This window comes from Protopterus annectens, chromosome 1.part2 (genome assembly GCF_019279795.1).
Source record: "Protopterus annectens isolate FY-2018-M chromosome 1.part2, PAN1.0, whole genome shotgun sequence".
NCBI lineage: Eukaryota > Metazoa > Chordata > Ceratodontiformes > Protopteridae > Protopterus > Protopterus annectens.
In genome coordinates, this window is record NC_056727.1 from 1,133,070,526 (window position 1) to 1,133,097,199 (window position 26,674).

Consider the following 26,674-nt stretch of genomic DNA (forward strand, 5'->3'; position numbering starts at 1 on the left):
CTTCTTGTTCAGTTTTAAGGAATGCAGGCACTGCAATGTGAAATAAAAGCCTGGTTGAAAACCATGGTATTAGAGAAATCAATGTGCTTTTTCACATTCTTGCATATTTTGAGGCTTTTTTCTAACAAACACGTGTATGCTCAGTAGCAATTCTTTAGCTGGTGTTCATATTTCCATGAAAACAATCTGATAGAGAACTGGCTGCCTGGTTTTCATGTATCTATGGATACAATATGATAAAGAGAAACTGGCTTCAGTCTGGCAGAGAGGGAAAAAAAAGAAAAGAGAAATTGGCTAGGAGATAATATTCTCTGAAAGCATTCAGAGGTTTTGCCAAGGTAGATAATATTCTCTAAAAGTATTTGGGGGCTTTCTCAAGGTAGTTAATGTTCTCTGAAAACATTCAGATGTTTTCTCAGCTGGGAGACTTATAAAGATAAGGCAAAACCAATCAGCACTTATTAGAAGCACAGGCTGCAGTATGAGTCTTAGCATGAATAACCTTTCTTTTAAGTTAACTCAAGTCTATCAGTGTGGTTGTCAGTCGGGGGCTTTTGTTGCTGCTAGGAGTTTAAAACTTTAATGTTTGAATGTGTACATAGTTTTGTGTGTTAGCATTGATTTAATAGGTTTTAGGGGGTAGTGAGGTGTGCTTGTTTTTTTTGTTTGAAAGCTTTCAATAAAACAAAAAGTTTTATAAGATGTGACATAGGCTCAAATGGATATGTCAAGAAACAACAGCATAAATATTCAACCTGCCAAACAGTGTATGCATGGAACTGAAAAGTTGGAACTATACATTTAGCAAAAAGGTGTTATACATAAAATGTGGGGATAATAACTTTTTAATAAAATAATGCTTTCTTTAATGTCTTTAAATGTAAATGGTCTCACAGATAAATACAAGCAAGAAAGAGTAGTGAACTATATTAAAAATATAGAGTGCAAATAGGTATGTTATAGGAGACACACTTAGAAAGAACTGAACATGTGAATTTGATAAAGAAAGGTTTTCAGGATGGTTATTCAGAGGAATACTTAGAACAAAGGAAAAGAGGAGCACTTATATTAATTGCAAGAGGAGATCCAATAGTGATAGAAGAAAATTAAAAAAAAAAGATAATAATAGCAGATTTGTAGTACTAAGTGGCAACTGGCAAGGGAGGAAGATTACACTGGCACATATTTACATTCCACCTAAAACTGCTATAATGGAGCTTAAGAAAATTCTGGGAGAAATATTCAGTTTTCAACAAGGAATATTACTTATAGGAAGGGATTGGAATTTGATTTGCAGCAGTGAAGATGTGTCTGGAGGGCCCAGAAGGGAAAATATAACAAAGGAGGGAAGGTTTTTGAAGGATGGTGGAGTGGTGCAGCAGTAGTGTTGTTGCCTCACAACAAGAGGTTCTCTAGTTTGATTCTCTGCTGGAGTGCCTTCGGTGTGGAGTCTGCATATCTTCCCTGGATTCATCTGGGTTTTCTCTGGGTACTCAGGTTTCCTCCCATGTTACAAAGACATGTGTCTGGAGCATTTCTCCCTGGGCCTACACTGAAAATTGGCTTCATTCCAAGTTGAACTTTCCTGGTAAACAAATGTTAAATAAAAAAGAAATTTATGAAAATAATTGGCATGAAAGATGTGAATTCAGTAATAGGAGTTTTGAGTAAGTTTTTTATATTATTCCGCAAGATATAAAAATTGAGCTAGGCTAGACAGAATTTACATTTCACAGGAACACATGCATTTAAGTGAAGGTTTTGATAGTCACCCAATAACTATTTCAGATCACGTGCCAATAATAGCTAAAATAAAAGCATGGGTAATGAAATAAAAATGAGACATTGGTGCTTTCCCACCTATCTGTTGAAAAGAGAGGAATTTAAGGAATGGGTCATGGAAATTATTTAGGAGCTGTTAAAGAGAACAGAAATTTCTTCTAAAAATATAGCTAGGGAGTGGGATAAAATTAAGGTGGAGTTTAAAAATAGGGTGGAAATAAAAGAAAGGAAGCTATGGTTAAGAAGTAACACAAATTATTTAGAGGGAATGATACATGTTAAAGTATTGCAAAATGGGGGAATCTTAAAGAACAAGAAGAGGATCAACTGCAGAATGCTAGGCAGAAAATAAGGGATTACCTTGATAATATGCACATGCTTAGAAAGATTAGTGTTAAGCAACTGTTTTTTGATAATAGCATTAGAGCACAAAAACTTTGAGCACAACTACTCAGGCAGCAGAAAGTAGAAAGGCTATTGCCAATCTTAGGGAGCTTATAACAAGGGAGGTAACAAGAGATCCTGTATAGGTAGTAGACATATTTCAGAAATTCTATGAGAGTCTCTATAAAGCAAAATCATGTGAAAACCAAGAAAAGATACAAATGGAAATGTTTATGGAAGAATTAAATATGCCAATGTTAGAGGTAGATGAGGCTCAATTACTAACAATTAGTGTAGAAGAAGATAAGATAAACATTGTGATATATAACCAATCAACAGGAAATTCCTCAGAAATAGATGGCATTCCTGTGGAAGTTTGGAAGCTAGGAGGGAAAAAACTGATAAAGATCTGAAAGATTTTAACAGTACCTTAAGAGAAGGAGAAGTACCACTGTCCTGGAAGAAAGCAATGGTAGCTGTAATACCTAAAGAGGGTAAAGATCCAGCAGATCCAGCTTCATACAGGCCCATTTCAATACAAACCATAATTGTTCATGTCTATAATGGCTAAAAGAAAGGCAGATGTAACACCAAAACTGATAGATGTGGATCAATGTGGTTTTGTGGAGGAGAGGCAAACATTTGACAAAATTAACAGAACACTCATCATCCAGAGGGAAGCAGAATGTAACAAAATATAATTGTTGTTGGTGGGTATTGATGCAGAGAAAACATTTGACAGAGTAAGTTGGGACTTTATGAGCAGGGCAATGGAAGCATTTGCATTTCCTGAAAAAAATGATAAGGTTGACTAGGAGGATAAATGAGGGATTGGAGGTGAAAATTAAAATGGAAGGGGTCCTTGCTGATAATTTCTGCTTGAGAAGAGGAACCAGGCAGGGGTGTCCTCTTTCCTCTTTATTATTTACATTATATTTAGAACCACTGACAAAGAAAATAACGGACTCAGAAATTCAAGGATATAATTGCTATCGCAGTTAAGAAAAGCTGGCTTTATTTGAGATGATATTATTTTATACCTGACAAAACCAGAAAAAGACATTACAGTGCTGTGGAACATTTTGAGACAGTTTCAGATCTTTTTAGGGTACAAAATTAATAAAGCTAAAACAAAGCCAATAGCAGTAAATTATGTACTGTGGAGTTGATTGTTAAGAGTAGTTTTATTTTAATTTATATTCTACTTGTTATACTGTTTTTCACTGTTTGTACATAGGAAGGGACTGTTTGTTAAGATTTACTATGAGTCATATTTTGTTGTTTTACTTTAATTTCACTGTTGGCTGTTAGAAAGGGATATGTTTTAGACAGGCAAGCTTTAGCCACCCCAAGGGACCTAGATAGCTATAAATTTACACCAAGAGGAAAATCCTGAGCATGTCTAAACAATCCTTTCTTGGTTTCTGACTTACTGTGAAGATGATTGGTAAGAGAAGTTTTCTTTGAATTTATATTGTATTTGTTATCACTGCTTTTCACTGTTTGTAGGTAGGAAGGGACTCCTTGATATCAAGATTTACTTTGAGTCATATTTTGTTGTTTTATCTTTAATTTCACTGTTGGTTGATAGAAAGGGATATGTTTTAGAAAGGCAAGCTCTAGCCACCCCAACTGCCCTAGACAGCTATAAATTTACAAAGAGAGGAAAATCCCGAGCATATCTAAACAATCATTTCTTGGTTTGTGATTTATTTATCTTTACTGTCAAAAAGAAGTGCTACTGTGAGCGATAGTGAGCAGAATCTGCTGAGCGCCATAAAGGAATTACAACTTTGGTCTGGTTTGTAGAACCTGTATGGTCAGAACAACTTACTGTACTTTATTTAGTTGTATATTGCTGGTGTGATTTTTTTTTGTCATAGAAGTTGATTAAGTTCTCTTTGAATTCTCTGGTTACAGATTTTTGATCTTTTCTTTTGTAATACTGTATTCATTTGAAACTGAATATGAATTCATTAAATGAATATGCAATTAACGATTTGCTAATGCACAAATATCTTGTACAGTGTAATAACTGCTATGCATATTTAAAGGTAACATCTGATAACACTGGTGATCTGTGTTCCTCGTGTCAAAAGTTGGATGATTTGATTTCCATTGTTAGAAGTAAATCTAGACTTAATGATGGTGATTGCACTTGTTTAATTGGCATGGCTTGGAGAACTGTTGTTTCATATATTAATGAATGGACTGCTGAGCTAAATTATGTTAGGCATAGAACAAATAGAAAACATTTAGGAAATGATGCATTTAATTTCAGCAAAGATCATTCAACTCCTATGAAACAAGATGATGCTGCTGACAACTCTGGAATTCTGGATGCAAGTATTCAGCAATTTGAGGATCCAGTTTGTCTGGATAGAAACAAAAAAGAAAGTAAGGAAGAAATCCACAACAAATAACAAAGAAGAAAAAGAAACTGATTAATTACTGTAAAGCAAAGAGACTGTTTAGTAAAAAAGACATTGCTTTGTTACGCAACACACAGGTTACAGGAAATTATGATATCTTTATATCAGAAAAACTTCAGTCTACAGAAAAAGACATCATCTTTCCAATGGAGAACGTAGAAAAAAGAGGCAAGGGGCAGGTGAAATGGAAGAAATCAAAACTGAATGTGGAAGGATTGAAAAAGCATTACTGAAGTACAAAGAGGAGAAAGACAGATGTTGACTACATGACTCAAGCTGTGGATTTACAACACCAGCTGGATGAGAATTTAATACACAATGAAAACAATGGGATGAATAAGACTAAGGGTGATTAAGATCTATCCTTCTAACAATTGACAGAGCAGATATTACTGTATTAGAAGCTGAAGATTATTCAGAGCTGTTCAGTAAAGATATTCTTGTAATTGGAGATTCAATTATTAGAGGAACTGATACGTATATTTGCAGAGATTCTAATGAACATTGACCAGTGTTATGCTTCCCAGGAGTGAAAATAGAAGATGTGAGACAAACCTTGCAATGCCTTAATATGAGGAAATATGGATCTGTTTTTATTCATGTTGGTACAAATGGTGTCACCTGTAAGGATACCCTGACTGTTACTAGGGAACTGACAGCCCTCTTAGATAGTATTGCTTGTACTGGTGTTAGAATGTATTTTTCACAAATCACCTATAGAAAGGATAGTCAGGTCACTGTGAAGGAAAATATGTTTTGGTAAATACCTACATGGAAAAAATGTTCTGTTTGAAAAAACAGAAATGTGTAGAGCATCCAAGCCTTGTTTTGGGCACACGTGTTCAGACAGGATGGTGTGCATTTGTCTAGCTCAGGGAAGAGAATTTTTGCAGCAGATATTTTGCAATATTTGACAAACACTAGGCAGGACTTTTGCCATGTTGAAAATTTAACAGCCCACAGACAGCAACATTTGATGCATCTCTGATGGTTGTTAATGCTAGGAACATTAATAAAAAAGTTTTTTTATTGGAAAATGTGCTACAGTCCCACGAGATTGATGTTGTTATTGTTTGTGAAACATAGTTAAAGAACAATGACTGGACACCAGTTCTGTCAGGGTACAAATGTTTTTATTGTAGCAGATATAGGTTCATAGGTTCATAGGTGTGTACTAGGCTAATGGCCCTGGAGTCTTTACAAGCCTAGCCCATCAGATTACCCTGGCATAATGCCACCGACCTTAGTTCCTAGTGCCTCTGTTGAGTAGGGTAGAGCCACTGGAGTGATCCCCAGGGTTATTTTTCTATTTCTCATCCACTCATCAAGATTTCTTTTGAAGAGGGCCAGTGAGGTGCTCTGTTTGACATGTATGGAAAGACTATTCCATAGCATGGGCAGTCTCTGGGTTATGAACCTGTCCCTCCAGCTTGTTCTGTTGATTGTGGTAATGAGGTTGAGGTCTCTGGAGAATGTGGTGTGGAGGGATTGGGATTTCTTTAGATGTAGTATTTCTAACAGAGCTGGGTCAGAAATGGCTTTGTAAGTCAAGCAGAGATCACCTCTGAGTAGGTGATATGAGACAGAGAATAGTTGGAGTTTTTTGCGTCTCTCCATATAGGACAAGTGTTTAAGGCCTAGGATCCTCTTTGTGTAGTACTTCTGTGGCCTCTCCAGTTGTTGCAGGTGTCTAGTGATGTACATGCCAAATGGGGCATTGTACTCAATGATTGGCCTAATGAGGGAAGAGTAGAGGGAGACAATGACCTCTTTCTTCCTGGATGCAAAACCCTTAGTAATGAAATGTGCCACATAGAAGGACTTTCTGACCACAGTGGCAATGTGGTGGTCAAAAGAGAGGTTGCTGTCAACCTGTGTTTCCAAATCACTTATAACTCCTTCTGTGTTCAGTGGACTACCATCGATGTGGTAATTCGTGGAAATCAGGTTTTTCCCAAGGGGGATGACGACACATTTTTTGGCATTGAGCTTAAGGCCATGGTTCTGACACCAGTTGCTGGTCTCAGTGAGGCCTTTCTGTAGGATGTCAGCATCATTTGGGGAGTGAATAATAGCTACCAACTTGCAATCATCTGCAAACCTTGTCAGCCAGAGTCCCTTCGTGTTGGCCTGGACTTCAGAGAAGTAGATACCAAACAGGATAGGACCCAGGACTGAACCCTGTGGGACTTCACTCATGACAGGTTGGCAGTCTGACTTGGAGTCAGCTTCTTTCACACTGTGGGTTTTATTTGTGAGCCAGTTTGCAACATACTTAGTGATATAGGGGTTGATGCCTAGCTTAGTGAGGTTTTCTATGATTACTGAGTGGGGAATGGTATCAAAGGCCTTGGCCAGATCAAGGTAGGCTGTATGAATTACCTTGCCTTCATCCACAGCTTTGGTGACTGACTCAAGGATGTCAGCCAGGTTGAGCAGGCATGATCTACCCTTCACAAAACCAAACTGTGTGGGATCTGGCATCTGGAGATTCCCTATATCATTGTTTATTAGGTTCATTATGATGTGTTCCATAGCTTTGCATATCAGACTCGTTAGGCTAACGGGGTGATAATTCCCAGTGTCTGTAGTTGCTCCTCCTTTGTGGAGAGGGATTACTGTAGCAGTGTGCCATTCAGTAGGGATAAAGCCTGAGGTGAGGCTGTGATTAAACAGGTCACACAGGTGAGGTGCCAGTTCACTCTTTAGTTCATGTAGAACAGAGCCAGGGATATTGTCATGTCCCATAGAAGCTGTATTCTTGGCCTTGGACGGTGCTGTTTTAACCTGTGCGGCAGTAATATTGGGTACCTGGCAATCTACTGGTATTGTTATTGGTCCTTTGATGAAGGAGAGAGGGATAAAGTTGACACTGAATCTGTCGGACAGTATATTGGCAATATCTGTTGGCTCAGTATAGGAGATACCATTGTGCAGTAGCTCAGAGCAAATCTGGGTATTGCCATGGAGATTCTTTACATAACTATAGAAGGGCTTGTGGTTGTCTTTACTATCTGCTGCAATTCTGTTTTCATAGCTAGCTTTAGAGGATATGATGAGGGATCTCAACTTTTTGTTGAGGCTGATAAGGGAGTTTTTCCAGTCTTAGGACTTCACCTTATTCTGCATCAGTTTCCTCCTTCTGTTGTACAGTTTGGTTATGGCAGAGGACCACCAGATTGGCTTCCTTTTTTGGAGGAGAGCATCTTGGTTTTCTTGTTTATGGCGAGATCCATGCATCTGTGTACATGTTCATACAGTGCATTGGTGTATGATTTGGCAGTCATACAACTATTCTCCAGTTAGTTACCACCAATGATTTTAGGATCCCAAAGTTAGCTTTGGAGAAGTTATTCATGGTGATTAACTTTGGGGGGGGGTGGGAGGGATGTGGATTTCCAAGGTGATTAGTTTGTGGTTGGATCTAACCAGGGAGAAGTTGACTGTTGTTGTAGAGCAACGGTTGCTCATGTTAGTAATGACCAGATCAAGGATGTTGCTACCTCTAGTGCAGCTAAAAATGAGGGGTCTACTTCAGATTGATGAAAAATCAAAATGTCAAATGCTCACATGAATGCAAATGCCGAAAGTCAATGTTTATTTTTTTTGGATCACAGTTCAGTGAAGATCAAGATATATGCACATTCCTTGCTGTAGTGCGATCCTGGAGTTGGAATATATATTTAGCGAGGGGTGTGGGCATAGCTCCCCACAATAGCAATTTCAAATTTCTGAATTTACACTCATGTGAGCATTCGACATTTTGAGTTTTTGTCTATATAATATAGACCCAGAATCTGCTGGCAGAGGGCACTGAAATTAATGAATTCCAGGAAATGTTGGGCAATTGTTCTGGTACATGAGTACTTTTCCACAGTTAATGGAGGGGTAGTTGAAGTTGCCCAGTATGAGATTGTTAGCTTGGACCCTAATATTCTCCAGGGTACTTAGGAATGTGGAGTGTGAGTCTTGAGCCATGGTTGGGGACCTATAGCAGGCAATGACTTGAATCACTGTCTTACCCAATGTTATCTGCATCTGAAGTATTTCTGATGCGTTATGTTGGGCTACCAGTTTGGAGGTGTGCGGATGCTTTATGAATATGGAATCACCACCACCTTTGGAGCTTTGGTCTAAGTTCTGGAACAGAAATGTGTGGAATGAGCTATAGCCTGGTACTGCAGAGGTGCTTTATGCTGGTTTGAACCAGGTCTCTCTTATAGCACAAATGTCGATGTTCTCCATTTTAAGGAGTGCTTCGAGTGAGTGCATTTTGAGATTTGGACTTCTAGCGTTGAGCAGCATGACCCTCAGATTGCATTTGTTTGTAGCTGTTATGGTAGTGATTTGGTCTTTGGAACACCACCTAAAAAGGCACTATAGGAGTGGCAATAGCCTTGTCCAGTATCCGGAAGCCCAGGGGTAAAAGATGCAGGCTATCTCTGGCAAAGCATTGAGGACTCTCAATCATGTCATGCCAGGCAGACAGATACTGGATCCCCTCAGAATGACACCAGAAACCCAGCCAATTGTTGAAATCAATCATTTTCTGCTTGTACTGTTGTATCATTCTGGGTTATGGTAGGAAGCTGCTCAGGGCTAGGTTCTACCTGCCTGCTTTACATAATCAAGAGCTCTTCCATGTCTCTTTTCATGTAGTCCAGGGAGGTACATCTCAGATTACTCACACCCAAATATACAATGACAAAGTCATATTTGTACCTGTTGTTGAGGGACCAGAGTGTGTGTTATGTGGTGGATCCTGTCACCTGACAGGCAGCTGATTGTTACTTTCTCCTTATTCAGCCTAGTGAGTGGGACATCAGTGTGCCTCCCTATCAAGTCTCCTATGACTAGTGTGTTGGGAATGCTGTTTTGCATTAGAGGCTTTGTTTGAGTGGCACACTGTTTAGAAGAGTTATGTGTCTCATGATTAGTGCTGTGTTGTGGTGGTCGAGTGTGTTTCTGCCTTGGAGGGCTATGCTATTTGGGTAGATTTTATTGACAGCCTCTGCCAAGGTGGGTGTGTGGTTTGTATTTTTATGTGAAGGCCGCGCTGATGTGTGGTCTGGAGGGCTATGTGTTCCATGTGGTGTGGTGCCAGTTTTGACCTTCTCCTCTTGGCCAGCTATTCTGGTCTTGGCTGGAGAATGCGTTGCTTGCAATTTGGATATATAAGTGCATCTCTCACAAGTCTGAATGTTGGGAAGTACGAGGAGAGGGTTGTCAGTGTACTTGAGGCAGTTGCTACATTGCCTCAGAATGCCCACGTTTACCTGGTTAATAGGAGAAAGCACAGGGAAATCAGGTGGAGATGTTATGATAGGGATTAAAGATAACTATGAGACCTGGGATTATTACATGTTCAATAATAGCACCTACATAATAGACTGTGTAACTGTGACAGTAAAGACAACCCTGGAACAGTATAACAATTGTTGGAGTTTATAGACCACCAAAGTCAAGTGCAGATGAACTAGCAGAATTCATACATTTCTTGCATGAAACACAGGAGGGAAGAATATTAACTGGGGACTTAAATTTACCTGAAACAGACTGGAATAATATTGATTCAACAGCATTAGTAAGGAAATTATTCACAGCGTATATTCAGAAACAACAGTTGCTTCAGATTGTAAAAAACCTACCAGGGGACGGAACATACTAGACATTGTTTGTGTTCCGAAAGAAATTACTGTAACTTCAAGTCAAGTTTTACCACCATTGATGTGCAGTGATCATGGAGTTATAAAGGTTAATTTGTTGCTAGATAATTCTGCCAAACTGAAATCTAAGCCAATGCACAGAAGATTAATCACAGATTATATAGAAACATAACAGTCACTTTGTGAAACTAACTGGAGTGAGGTGTTCAGTGGAAAAACTGCAGATGGAATGTGAAAAGTTTTGAAAGAGAAATTGTTTGAGTGCAAAAAATCAAAAAATGTTTAACACCAGGATCTAGGCATACAACATCAGATGGATATATTTCCATAAGAACAAGATATCTGATTAAGGTAAGAGACCAAACATATATGAAATGGAAGAGAGGTCAAACTACAACTTTGAAAACTGAAATAAACCATCTGGACCATCTGGACAAATAGATTAAGCATAGTGTCAGACAAGATCAAGAAAATTTTGAAGAAAATGTATATAAAGATATTGAGCATAATAGGAAACCTTTTTTAAGATGTGGAAGGAGTAAAGTCATGCAAATTAATAAACTGTGTGCAGATTCTAAAAGTTATTCTCAGACCCAGATTATAGATATAGATATATTTATAACGTCTTATGCAAAACAGTTTGGCTCCACAAAAGGGGTGACAAGTTGCCCTAGTGACATCCAGGTAATCCCAGATACTGAATCCAATTAGATTATATTGAAAAACAACTGCACAAACCTGGACCAAACAAAGCAGAGGGAGGAGACGGAATGAGTAGCATTGATCTGAGAACACTTCAGCAAGAACTTACATTAACATTATATCTATTATTCACTAGGTCATATAAATATTGGGAGATTCCTAAAGATTGGAGACATGCACTTATTAAACCTGTTTTTAAGGGAAAGGGTAGTAGGACAAACCCAGAGTCATACAGACCCTTAAGTCTACTTTTATGTTGTGGAAAAATAATGGAGAAGGTAATATTAGATAAGTTATTGTCAGAACTGGATAGGTTAGGACATGAAACCATATATCAGCATGCATATGTTGAAAACAGATATATTACTACCTATAACATGATGTTCTATAACAATATAATAACAGCTATGCATGAAAACTTGTGCTGTGATGTCATTTATATAGATTTAACTTCAGCATTTGACAGGGTCATACACATAACACTGATCAATAAATCAGTACAACTAGGTATTGATGTACTCTTCATAAGATGGATAACTGCATGGCTTACAAATAGGACATGGCAAGTATCATACAGCAACTGGACAGGTGAAATACTTGGTTACAGTCAGGGTGTACCACAGGGCTCTGACCTATGCCCTTACTTGATTAGATTGTATCTTTCAGCCCTAACTTTTTCATCTGAGGTGTTCTACTGTCTATATGCAGATGACCTGAACTTGGGTAAACTGATTACATGTGTTACAGATAAGGCATGTCTGCTAAATAACTTTACTAAATTAACCATTTGGGTACAGGAGAATGATTTGCTGATAAATACATCAAAAACTAAGCATATGAGATTTGCTAGGTATAAACTGAAAGGTGAATATTTAATACAGCTCACAGTGATTGAAACTGTAGACTCATTTAAGGACCTGGGTATATGGATAGATTCAGCTATAAGTTTTTCTAATCATATCAACCAATTGGTTAATGATAGTTATAGAACTATAGGTTGTATAAAAAGATTTATAAAGTCTAGGAAATCAAAAATAATGAAGTCAGTGTTTGTTATTTACATTAGACCAAAACTTGAGTATGGAATAACAAAATTGGAAACCGTATAAGAAAACAAGCATGAGTAAATTGGAAATAGTACAATGGAAATATACCAAGGGCATCCATGGATGTGAAAATTTAAGTTATTATGAAAGACTAAAGTATCTGGACTTGTACAGTGTCTCTAACAGATACCTAAGAGGAGATCTTATTCAGGTATATAGGGCATATAGTGACAGCTACCACTGAGAATGTTTGGGGTTAACGAAAAGTACTAGAGAATCATCAGATAACATATGTAGAAGATTCTATTGGCAATGAGAAGTGTACTAATTGGTTCTGTGACAGAGTATCTGATGGATGGAACAGACTACCAAGTTACATTAAAGCATGTACTAGTTTAGATTTTTTTTTTAAGAACAGCCCAGGTACTTATTATGGGAACAAGTGTTTTGGTATATTGGCAAGCTAGAAGGGCAATAATACCCGTACTTGAAATATTTGTATATATGTATAATAAGGATGCACCCAATAATTACACAGAATATAATATCCATAAAGTAGCTGTAAGTGTTCTAAGAACTAAACCAACACGGGAATGGAGAAAGGAGATGCTGCTGATAGGGATGACTGCAATTAGGGGTACAGACAACAGGCAAGAGGGGGCTGGACTTTGTTGGAGAAAACTAGCAAAGGAAAAAAGGTATTGGGAGCAAATAACTAGAGAGGGAAAGGTGATAGAATAGGAAGAAACCAAGAATTTATTTGGATTGCATGTTAGAGCTTGCCTTCCTTATCAGTGACTGATATCAGTGTATAGGCAAGAAAAAGAAATAGGGGGCTCTAAATGAAAGACCAGCACTGGTAGAGTTTTTAATATAATCTTGAATGGAAGTTGCCATTAAAAAGGAATAATTAGTAGAGTATATAAAATATTGCAAGATAACTATAAAAATCAATCAGAGGAGGTTAGAAAAGATTGGGAAGAATGACTGGACAAGCAATTCACAAAGAAACAATGACAGGATTATATGTATGTCTTCCAAATATGCAATGAAATCTAGAAGATTTAGGATTTTTGCCTGGAAATGATTACATATATATTTTTAGACCCCAAGTAGACTCTAGAGAAGTTCTCCTCTGGGAGACAGCAAATGCTGGAGGTGTGATCAGGAAAAAAGAGGTAATTGGGAACATATTTTTTTGGAGTACAGTAAGTTGCGGACTTTAGAAATTCCCTGCAGATGCACTGTCAGAAATGCTGGGTGGCAGATTGGTCTGACAAGGGACATGATTTTTCTGATCTATGATAGTGAATCTAAATTGTCTAAACATGGTGAGGCCTTGCTGTGTCTAATAATGGTGGTTACCAAAAAAGCAATTACTAGAAAATGGAAACCAAAATCTAAAGCAACTATATTGGAAGTAGTGAATATAGTAAAAGAGATAAAATAACTAGAACTGAGATCTTTAGAAAAAGGTAGGAGCAAACTACACAGGAAAAATGGGAATTGTGGGAACAGTACATACAAGGGAGGAATGAGGTTCAAAAGGCGGCAGGAATTAAATGAGCTATATTATGTTTGAGTAAGAAAGCTTGGGTAGATTACAAGTGATGTATAATGTTTTCAGCTGGAAGTGTCAATATGGTTTGTGATGTAAAATGCTTGCAACTAGGATTGTGTCGGTGTGGTTTGTTTTCATTTATATAAATATATGATTGCCTATGTAGTAAGTGATGGTTTACTCAAGATGTTTCTTTTTTAAAAAAAGGCAGGAATTGAATAATTTATGTAATATTGATTAGGTTATTGGTTCATAGGTAGGTACAAGGATGTCTGCCCAACGGCATTCATAAGCCTAGCCAGAATGTGTTGGCTTTCATCAACCCCTTAGATTAGTTCCCTGTGGCTCTGTCCAGCAGAGCCACTGAAGTTATCCCCGGGGTAAACTTTCTGTTTCCCATCCACTCTTCAAGGTTTCTCTTGAAGAGTGTTAGTGAGGAGCTCTGCCTAATGTAGGTTGGAATCTTGTTCCAGAGCATGGGAAGTCTTTGGGACAAGAATATATCCCTCCAGCACATCATATTTATTGTTGTGGTGAGTTTTAGAACCCTAGAGCATGTGGCTCAAGGGGATATGGTTTTCTTTAGGTGGAGCATATCCATCAATTTTGGGTTGGACATGGCCTTGTATGTCACGCAGAGATCACCTCTGAGTAGGTGATATGCAACCGAGTACAGCTGGAGTTTCTTCAATCGAGCTGCATAGTGCATCTGTTCGAGGCCAGTGATCCTCTTGGTGAGGTACTTCTGAGGTCTTTCCAGCTGTTGCAAGTGTCTTGTAAGGTACATCCCAAATGGGGCACTGTACTCTATGATGGGTCTGATGAGTGATGCGTAGAGGGAAACAATGACCTCTTTTGATCTGGATGCAAACCCTTTTGTGATTAGGTGGGCCACATAGAAGGATTTTCTAACCACTTTGGCAATGTGATTATCAAAGGAGAGATTACTATCTATTTGGGTCCTGAGATCCCTTATTTCATCTTCCATATTTAGGGGGCTACCACCTATGTGGTAGTTTGTGGGTACTTTTTTTCCAAAGGGGATGACTATGCACTTTTTGGCATTTAGCTTGAGGCCATGGTTTTGACACCAGGTATCTGTCTCAGTGAGACCCATTTGGAGGATGTCTGTGTCAGCTGGAGAGTCAATTATAGCCCCTAGTTTGCATTTATCTGTGAAATTGATCAGTCATAGTCCTCCTGTGCTTGCTTGTACCTCTGAGAAGTATATGTCGAAAAGGAGGGGTCCTAGGACTGAGCCCTGGGGAAAGCCACTTGTAACCGGTTTAGAGTCAGACGTAGCTCCTGCAACTCTTACCATGTGGGTTTTGTCCGTGAGCCAGTTGGCAACCCATCTCATGATGTAGGGGTTTATGTTCAGGCTGGTGAGCTTGAGTATAATACCAGAATGGGGAATGGTGTCAAAGGCCTTTGCGAACCTTTCCCTCATCTATAGCCTTTGTTACTGTCTCAAAGAATTCCACCAGGTTTATAAGCATGATCTGCCCTTAACAAAGCCGAACTGGGTAGGGTCCAGTGTTTGGAGGTTCCCAATGTCTCTATTAATGAGATTCATGATGATGCACTCCATAGCCTTGCAGACCAAGCTAGTCAGGCTTATAGGGCAATAGTTCCTGGGGTCTATAGTGGCTCCACCTTTGTGGAGCGGAATAACCATTGCTGTGTGCCACTCTATTGTCATGTAGCCTGTGGAGAGGCTGAATTTGAACAGTGTGTTTAGGTGAGGGGTTAGTTCATCTTTGAACTCATGTAGGATGCAGCCTAGGACACTGTCTGGTCCCATTGATGCTGTGTTTTTGGCTTTGGAGAGGGCTGTTTTAATCTGAGTGTCTGTTATTTCAGGGGCACTACATTCTTCTGGTATGATTATTGGCCCTTTTGGGGGTGAGAGGGGGGTGAAGTTTGCACTGAACCTGTCTGCCAGGATGTTGGTGATATCGGTTGGTTCAGTGTATTTTGTGCCATTCTGCACTAACAACGAGCAGATCTAGGAATTGCCATTTAGATTCTTGACATAGCTAAATAATGCCTTTTGGTTATCTTTGGAGTCCTTGGCAATTTTTCTTTTGAAGCTAACCTTGGATGATTTTATGAGGGATCGTAGTTTCTTGCTGATACTGATCAGGGATGCCTTCTCCTCTTGGGATTTTACTCTTTTCTGTGCAAGTTTCCTCCTTCTATTATATAGCTTGTTTATGGCAGGGGTCCACCAGACTGGTTTCCATTTCTTGGAGGAGAGAGTCTTGGTTTTGCTTGGGATAGCACAATCCATGCATTCTTGTAGGTGCCCATAGAGTGCATTAGTAAAGGATTTTTCAGCTTGGGCAGTGTTATCCTTTAGCATGGGGAATTTGAAACTTTACACCTCAGTCTTAAGTAACTTGGAGTTTTTTTGAAAAGTTTTTCACAGTGGTTTCTTTGACCGGAGGTGGGGACAGAATGTGGATATCCAGAGTGATTAATTTATGGTCAGATCTAATCAGTGAGGGGTTGACCTCCGGTGTGGAAGACAGGTTGCCCATGTTGGTGATGACCAGGTCCAATATGTTGTCACCTCTGGTGGGGGTGTTGACCAGTTGATCCAGGGCATTTGAGTTTATAAATTCTTTGAAATGTTGGGCAAGGGAGTTAGTACTTGACTAGTTCTCCCAGTTAATGTTTGGGTAATTGAAATCACCCAATATCAGGGTGTTTGGTAGGACCTTTATGTTTCCCAGTGTTTCCAGAAATGCGTAATGGGGGTCCTGGGACATGATGGGTTATCTGTAGCAAGCTACAATTTGAATTGCAGTTCTGCCTGTTGTTAGTTGTACGTGGATGATCTCTGAAGCATTGTGCTGTGCCACTAACCTGGAGGTGTGGGCATCCTTGATAAATATGGATATGCCCCCGCCTTTGTATTTTGGTCTGGGTTTTGTGGCTGAAATGTATGGCATGAGTTGTAGCCTGGTAGTGCAGGGGTGCTCCCTGGAGCCTTAAACCAGGTTTCTGTTATTGCACATATATCAATTTTCTCCATACTGAGCAGTGCCTCGAGTGCATGCATTTTGAGGTTTAGACTTCAGGCATTGAATAGCATTACCCTCAGTTTTTTGTTACTTGTGCTATTTACTTGTCTTTTGAGGACTTTTGGGTTTGTCTTTTGAGCCTTGCCTAAAAAAGGCACTATGAGGGTGGCAAGAGCCTTGGCCAGTATTTGAAAGCCTAAGGGTGACAGGTGCAAGCCATCTCCAGCAAAGCAGCTAGTCCTGTCGAGCATGTTATCCCAGGCTGAAAGACACTGGATCCCCTTTGAATAGCACCAGAGACTTAGCCAATTGTTGAAATTGATATTTTTTTCTTTATACCGTGGTATCATTCTTGGTGAGGGCAGGATGCTACTCAGGGTCAGGATCATACCGGCCTGGGTTACGTGATCAAAGAGCTCTTCCATGTCTCTTTTCATGTATTCCAGGGAGGTACAGCTCAGGTCATTCACATCAACATGGATAATGACAGAGTCATATTTGTACTTGTTCTGGAGTGACCTGAGTGCTTGTATTATGTGGCAGATCCTGCCATCCAACAGGCAGCTAACAGTAACCTTCTCCTTGTTCAGCCTAGTGAGTGGGACGTCAGTGTGCCTGACTATAGAGTCACATATTACTAGTTTGTTGGGTATGTTATTTTGCCTTAAGGGCTGTGATTGTGTGGCACACTGGTTTTGTGAGGTATGTGTTTCATGGTTTGTGTTGGGGGGTGGAGGTTGCTTGGATGTCTGCTTTGGAGGTCTCTGTTGCTTTTGCATATTTTTATTTAGAGCTACTGAGTATATTTTCATATATTTTTGTGTGTTTTTTTGCTGGTACTGGTTTCATAAGTCTATGTGAGACTGGTGGCATGATGCAAGTAATTCCCTTCTCCTCTTGACTGTCTGGTCCAGTCTTGGGTTGAGAGAGCTTAGCCTCCAGTTTGGCTGCATAATTTCATCTCTCGCATATATTAGTGTTTGGTGGTAGGAGGAGATGGTTGTCTGTGTACATGAGGCAGTTGTAACATTTCCTCAAAATGCCCGGATTCACCAGTTGGACTGGAGAGTACACTTGAAACTGCCCTTTGGACATGTCTGGATAGGTACAGTGAGCTGTTTTACTGATTGGCTGGTAAGGCTGAATAGAGAGCCTTGCCCTTCTCCACAGTATGGGGAGGGGGGTCTAATGCTAAGGTTTATTAGTGCTTGCTTTGAGTTTTGAGCAAGTGCTGGGCTGAGAAGTAAATGGTTTGAGTGCTTAAGTTGAAAGTTTGTATAGTTCCAAGGGAAAAATCAGCGAGTAGACTTTGTGGAGCTGGGAATAGTTATACCCTAGCTAACCGGCACTGTCTGGCGTGCAAAATCACGCTAATGCAGGTTTTATAGCAGGGAAATGAAAGAGATAAAAATTAGCCCAAAATGGCCAATAAACTATTAATTTCTGGGCTGCAACCATTGTCCAGGGACAGATAGACTGCTCAAAGCTCCCCTCTCTCACAGGTGAATAGAGAAACTTCATTCTATCCAAGTAAGGTATGGGCAAACACAGAAACTTGTAAAACATCCCTGAATTTAGCACTAACCTGAAAACTGGACTATACTAGCTTAGAAAGGCAGGAAAACAAGTGAAGTATACTATTTGTTATGCTAATATACTTTGATTACTTTTATATGAATGTAAATTTGCCTATGTCACAAGTGATAATTCTGTGAAGGTGTTTAAAAAAAAAAAAAGAAGGAATCACCCACAGAACCATCCATCCACCAGGGATTGTAACCTCTATCCCTCCTTGCCTTTACATCAGATACTCAAGCTGCTAAATGAACTTGGGTCATGTGACTTCTAGCCATTACTTAATCCCTTTACACCACTGGAATGATACAGCAGAAACCAGCTATTATATCAACAACAATTTGAGCAACAATCCTGTCTAAATTGTTTTTATTAAAAAACAGCAGCAACAACACACAAGACAGTGTAACCCACGTGATGGCAAAAAGGAGTTCCTGTAAACTAACAAAAGCAGCTACAGTGCAACTCAGGAGAACTTAGAGCCACATTGTTCTATGAAGACCAACCTTTAGCAACTGTCTAAACTAAGCGAGGGACCAAAAGGAATGAAGACAATGTTAGATAACAGTTGTAAATACTTAGAAACAAATTAAATGCATCTACACAGTGCAACATGCTCTGATACTTCATGTAGTCCAGCAAAGTCAGACTCGGTAAGAACTGGTTGATTCACCAATAGCATGTAGTAAGTAAATGAAGCAAAAGCAACACAACCTAAAAGAACAGGTCTGGCTATGCTGCACAGTTTTAATGCTGCACTTAAAAGTCTCAACTTATCAGAAATTAAAAGGAAATTAAGATTGTGATAAGCAGAATTCCTAGAACACCAACCTATCAGCTAGGTGAATCTTATTTTCATTAGAGCAGCATTTTTGTTTGAAATGATGCACTGCCTAAAAATGTAAGAAAAAATAGGCAAAGTCTTGTTTAGAAGCACATAAGAAACTCTAAGTAGAATTGGAAAGAAATTGGAAGCAAAAATATGAGCATGTGATCAAACAGGCACTAAAGAAGTAACGTTTTCTTATTTTTGTTAATACAATTTTTCACAACAGATATCACTGAAGAAGCAGTATTCATTCCTTCTACTGCAAAGCTGCTATTTGTAAAGACAACATGCCATGAAGCGGATTATTTCATAGTTCACCATTGGAGGTATGATGTATGAATATATAAAGAGAAAGAGAGAGAGAGAGAGAGAGAGAGACAACTAGATATATTAATATAGCAAAGTGTGTTAATAACAGGGCAGTTAGAGGGCTACCCGGGTGACTGTTTCAGGCAGACACTGTAAGGCATTCTGTTGAGTGGTGTTAGGAAAGGGTACTCACAGAATGATGGTTAGAGACAGATTGAGCTGATTAGAGTTGAGTTGAGTTGCATTAATTTTCCTGAGTAGAGGATGATTCCAGATTCAGGGCCTCTTTGTATATAGTTCCTGCCACGAAAATTCTGTGAAGCAATATGTGTTAAATAGACTGTTTATCTCAAACATATATATCTTGCTGTTTGTTGTTATACTATCCTCCCATGAGAGTGTGAATCAGTTTGAGAAGAAAATGGTTGGAAGTGTGTAAGTACTGATTATTTATATGCAAACTTTGTGAAAAAAATCAGTACTTTAATATACTGCATTTCTGTAATGTGTTCTGAAAATCACAAGGTATGACAGACTGCAGTTCTGTCCTCTGTTGATTCCCATATTTCATTTTTCTATGTAAACAAATTTCCTTTCTTTAAACTTTGATGCTGCCCAAAGGAATAGTTGTTTCTGAAAGCAACTTTACGAGATTAGTGACATTGCCATATCCCATTGGTGGAGAATTTTGGCAATAATGCAATTTCTGCTACTAATAAAAACAATGAAGATATATAAAAATAAATTCTGAGGTATCAGATATGGACTGTGGTTGTGAATGGAACACCTTCAGAAAGAGAATGAGAGAGAATGTAATTGTACAAGAGGCTTGGCTGTGAGTGTTAAGCTTATGTTGCAGTAAGAACTAATCTGTAATTGCACTGCTGAAAAGACCAAATTTATGGATACCGAAGAAATTAGTGACATGTTATATATCCTAGTGAAAACAAAACCCTGATGATAGCATAGATATTAATAAAATGGGGCAATAAATCATCAATTTGCAAATGTGTGCCTGAAGAAATGTTTACAGTTTCAAATGTTAAAGAGTTGTATGTGAAACAATTATATTCAATTAAACTCTATTGCATTTTGGCAAGTAGTTTACTAATGGAAATTCAGCAGGGTCATATAACAAAGCTATCCCCGGGATTCATGAAGCTCAGTGCAAGGAAGGCGTTAGCCTTGCGCCGACCATTCAGCGTAGAGATGGCACAGCAGCACCACATGCATATTAATGAAGGTGCGCTGCTGCAATGTCCACGTGCATAGGAAATGTGCGCGAGTGCAGGGGGCATGTCTAAGTGCTGCACGGAGGCGTGAACATGTCGGCTGCAGACGCACAACCTAAAATGCTGACTAGTACAGCCTGCCTCTAATAGTGATCACTCCTGTCAGTGTCCGAGGATACTGAAATGTATGAAAAGCATACAAGACAGTTTCGCGAATACCCAAAATAAAAAGTAAACACAAAGGCACGTAGCTGAATATTGAGCCCCCATCCCTGGAGCAAATGACATTTAAAACCCCTTCCCCGTATTCCATTGTAGTGTTGATTGTTATACCAAGTGGAAGCAAAACGCAGCGTGTTTACGTGCCGCTGCCCTTTGCAAAGCCTAGCCCAATGGTTAGGGTTACCACCTGTCCCACTTTGTGAGGGACAGTCCCTCTTTGGGCAGTTGTGTCCTTGCCAAAAATAATAAACTGGCAAATGTCCTGAGATTGTAGGACATAATTATATCCCATATTTTATGTAATAGTTCCATAAAATAGTTATTTCTGTATCTAAAACACCTAAATGTTACCAGAAACAGAATAAGCAACTAAACTGCTACAAGAATAGGCTTTCACTTAGGCATAAAAGTAAAGTACTATCCTTTCTACTGACCGTGGGTATGTGTCGGCCTGTAAAATCTAATGTGTGTCCCGAAAATGTCCCAGTTTGGCCATTTGAAAAGGTGGCAACCCTACCAATGGTCAGAGCATTTGCTCAATATCTGCCCATTCGCAGTCCAAGTCATCCCTGTCTGGACGGCCCAAAGATGAATGGATATTACCTAGGTCTACCTACCACATCAAGAAAGATAAGTATTTGCGTGTACCTATGTGCATGCAGTACAGCATGTGGAAGATCAAATATGCCAGGGTTGTCCACATGACCATATTGGCACCAGAGATACGTAGAGTACGCAATGTGTTCTGTCTGTGCCATGGGCCATCAACCAGAGAAGGGATGGATGGTGTGTGTGGAATATGGGGGGGGTAATGTAATAATTTGCCAAGGGGAGACTGGGTTGGATGTACAATAGGTGAACTGGAGGTTTACGAGGGAGCAGTGGATGAATCAGAAAGGAAACCAAAGAACATACATTCACATCCGCAATACACCCTGACAGGCCATACTGCAGAAAACAATCCCACAAACATATGAACATTAAAATGTGGGATACACATGTACAGAAACGTTACCGGCTCATACCCACATAATGGTCTGGCCTGAACTGAGCCATCCAACCCCAACACACCTGGATACATAATTGAATACCCATCATCCCCTCCACAGCACACTACCCCCCACTTGCTGAATGTCCACCAAAACCACCCATACTTGGGCTGCTAGCTTGGCACAGCCATATCTGCACATAGTGCCCCCTACTCACATCTAGTAGGCAGTCGCACCCTAGGCAGTCTCAGGCTTGCAAACTACGTATCCCATGCATGCATAACCCTACCACATTTACACGAGTAAACACCCTCATGTTTGGATATGACATACATGTACCTGCTCTGGATATGTACATGCCACACACATACAACATATATGTAAATAGCATAGCTATTGTCCTTTGTGCAGACAGGTGGCTACAGCCATTACACACATGCACGCGGAATGTAGGTCCATGGCTGCTGAATGCTAAGTACATAAGGTGTGATATCAATGTTGACAGAGGTAACATTCCCTCTGTACTGGTCACCCATTACATCTATCATATCATACAACAGTCCATGTGTCATGTATGTCATGACACATGTCCACCAATTGCAATGCCTACAAACATGCCCAAATGACAGGAATGTAGGACCTACACACATGTACATGTAGTGGTGTGTGTTCAGATACCATGCGTGTGCAGTTGCTGATGTATGCAGGTGACGTGTGTCTTAGTACATCATGCAATTGCAATGCAGCCTCAACATTGCCAGCTGTATATGATGATATGCTGAAAGTACGGAAAGATGTACCTCAGGTATGGACAGATGTGTGGACATAACTAAGTGGTGGGGCAGATGGATGTTTGCTGAGGACAGCTCACAGGTTTGTCACAAGTGGTTCTACAAAAACCTGTGTAACTGCTAAGCAATGGTTTTGTTAATTGAAGGGGAACACACACAGCATAGACAGTGAACAGGGTGACACCGAAGGTAAATCACTTGACACCTGTAACTGTTGAGATCTCCCATGTGCATATATCAGCACAGTTGCCAAAGAAAGCATCAGTACACTTTGTAATGTGTGCAATACTGCTGTAAGTCTGTCATACATATCATGAGGTAGGCAGGTATTTTATTCACAGTACTGGCATGTGTGGCTGCGTGTGTGTCCATATATGTCACGTATGGTGGGGAATACATCTCAATTGTTACTCACTCTCCTGTACACTGTTGTAGACATCTGTACAGACTGCAATGTAGAAAGCAGGACATAGGCAGGGGTGTGTATCTCACACATGTGAGGTATCTGTATGTGCGTGACATAGGTGTATTCAATAGTGAATGCCACAGTGTGTGTGTGTGTGTGTGTGTGTGTGTGTGTGTGTGTGTATGTCTGTATGTGTGTGTCTGTGTGTATGTATGGCTGTATGTTACCATAGTGAACCGATAAGACCCCTCCCCCCATCCAGGTGATGCAATTTACTATCCGTGTTGATGTCCCCGATCTTAGGCCATACTGACTACGTGTACATGTGTAATCTCTGTGGCGCATCATGTAAGTGCACAGTACTGTAATGATGATTTGCACATAGACAGGGGTCCTCACCTCAACACTAGCAACTGTGTGTGTGTGTGTGTGTGTGTGTGTGTGTGTGTGTGTGTGTGTGTGTGTGTGTGTGTGTGTGTTACTGTGTCGGTGAATCTGTGAGTGTGTGGGTGTGTTACTGTGTCTCTGAATACATGTGTGTGAATACCTGAGTGTGTGGGTGCAGTTGTGTGTTCACATCCTGTCATGGGAACTTGTATTACTGCTTCCCAATGAGGCATCATGCTTTCCACTGGCCTCTACCCGTGTCATCAGCTAGACTGCTCTCTTACCTCCCCACTCCATGTAACTGTACCTGTGATGTCACCTCAGTATGGATGTCATGTCTCTAGCTACAGTAGCTTAATACACAGCTATCATGCTCTTGGATCAGTAGATCAGTAGATGTGTATGGAACGTGGGACATTCTAACTGTGATGTGGAAGCTACAAAGTGCATGCTGGTATTTTCATACATACCTGTGAGTAGTCCACATTTACATATGGGACACTAACTGCAAACACTGACATCCACTGGCACATGCAATTAGACCTGAAGTAGGAAGGCAGAACATCAAGACCAACATGCAATTACTGTTGTTACACATGACACATACTGTTAACAGTACGAAATGCATTCTAAACCTGTACTACATGGTATGTCTGCTGCCTGTCAACAATACAAAACAATTGGTAACCTACACTTATCTTCCTAGTCTGTTTACCTTGTGCATCAGACCATATGAGCATGTCCCTGCACCGATGGTGTGGATGACAGGGATGCGGCACAGGCATCATCACATGCACAGGCTGCTAATGTTTACCAGAAGCCTAGGCTACACCATTGAATGACATCATGTGTGTGGGTTAGGGCCTTTGATCTAATTGGGCATGTGTGGATGTTATGCATGTGTGTGTTCCGGTGCCCTACATATGTTTTCGGTGTGTGCGTGTATGTATGCACACAATTCTGGCATGTGTCTGGCCTACACAGGGGTATTATTGACAGCTGTGGACTGTGCAGGCTAGGTTTTGCAGTTCACGGTGTCCTGCCACGGCCACGTGACCTGTGCCGGCCAGGGGTTGCATGGGCACTACCAGTCAGAGGTGCAGATTGGGTGCTGTCTGATGACACATGTCCACTGGAACCGTGTCCCTGTTGGGACCGTCCAGGGCCATGTGCACGTGGCCTGCTGTGTCATAGTGTGGACAGCACAGCACCAGCTGCACTGCTGCTGCTACCGCCACTATGGGAGGGGGCATGTGAGGTAGCTCATTCACGTAGACCTGAAACAGGTGATGTAGCAGGCCTACATCCATGTGCCCAAAGATTCACTCCTACCAGATGTTCCAGCACAGACAGCTCACACTCGCGGATTGTCATGCCATTGTTAAGGACTCCAACCATGTCACCCAATTATCTATCCAAAGCTTCAGCAATCTGCTGTTGAGCATTTACTGTTACCTGGATGTTGTTGTTTAAAGAATGGACAGCAGCCCTCTGAAGCCTCTGATCTTCTCTGTTGTGCTGTTCAGCACGTGCCTGTGCCTCCATTACAGCCTGAAACATGTGTCTGGTGACACCAGCTGCTGTGTTCTTTCTTTCTGGGGCATGTTGGCCAGAGGTCCTTCTACGAGCAGCAATGGCCACATGCCTGTGTGGGGCATCACCAGTCAGTTGCCTGACACCATGGAGTGCAGGTACACCTCCCATAGCCTCCACACTTTCCTGTTCCAAGCTACCACATGCCAACTGTCCTTCCTCTATGGCCACTGGTGATGGGGTATGTGTTGGCATGAGAACTGTGTGCGAGGATGAGAGGGATGTAGGTGGAATGACAATCAATGGCACAGACTCAGCCCCTGACAACCCTGCCTGTGCCTCAATTATACGTTCATCATCACTGCTAGAGTCTTTGGAGACACTAGCATCAGATGGACCACAGGAGAAGAATGCACCTGCATCCCCTGTGAGGGGCAGACAAGAACTGCACATTACAATCTATACAATAGACACGCACACAGACACATGCTATGGCACCCAACATGCATGTGATATGACAGAAGGCATGCAACATGCATGTGATACAGCAGATGGCATGCAGCTCAGACAATAATAGTGGTAGTTATCATACATCCCTGGGTTGCACACAACAGCATGCATGTGTCATAGCAGAAGGCATGCAAATTACACATAGTATTAGTTAGCATACATCCCTGTGTTACACCATGTAGACCAGCACAGATTAACAGTACACCTGCCTGATGTGTGGCATATGATCTTGACAATCACATGTAGTATGACATGTGATCTGCTGACGTGTGCAATGACATTCATACATGTTTAACACAATGGTGTCCTGTCAAATATACAGTGGGGTAATGGTGTCCCAATGCAGTGTTGTCTGTCTGCCCTACAGATATAATGCGCATTTAGATGATATGCATGGACATTGCAGGGAATCATGAGGCGTCTCTATTGCTATACAGTGTAAGTTACAGACACAGTTGATAGCCATGGCTGTGTTCAGATAAAATACATATATACTGTGGAATGTGACCCACATCACTGAGGTGTATACACACTAAACCATGATGTGGAATGTGTGACACAGGTCATTGAAGGGTATACGGATGACACCCCTGTACATCTGCAATCATATTGCTGCTGCCTGGCAACTATGGCCAGACATGGTAAAGTCGTCGGTACACCATGTCCCACATGATATCTGCATACAACACACACACACACACACACACACACACACACACACACACACACACACACACACCACACACACGAGGAGCAAGGATGACAGTGATGTCCGACACCAGCAAGGGGAACGCACTGTATCTGTGGGCTGATGTAGTTGTCTGAGTATGTATGTGAATACTGTACAGGTGATTGCTGTCATGTCATGACACACTCAAGATGTTCAACACATCTTATGTGGTGGATTGATGTCATGCCTGCACAAGATGTGCACAGGCCTGTAGTATGTCTAGTGTTTCACATTTGCAATATAACCATTACACAAAGGCCATAGTTGGACCATGTGGAGCCAATGTAAGACAGGGTGTACACACAAGCACATCACGACTACTGTGTGTGTTGCTTCATGTCTCTGGCCATCCTCCATGGCTATGTGTGTACATGTGTTGGCCAAATGGTTGTGATGGGCATCTATTTCACATGTCTGTGTTGTCCCATATGACATACACCCATAGATGTCATATGCTCCACTGACGACAGGCTTATGAAGACAAAGGGTGGTATGATTGGTATGTGGGATATGTTTTTCAGGATAGTTAGGCAGTGTTGCAGCCAGCACACTAGATGTC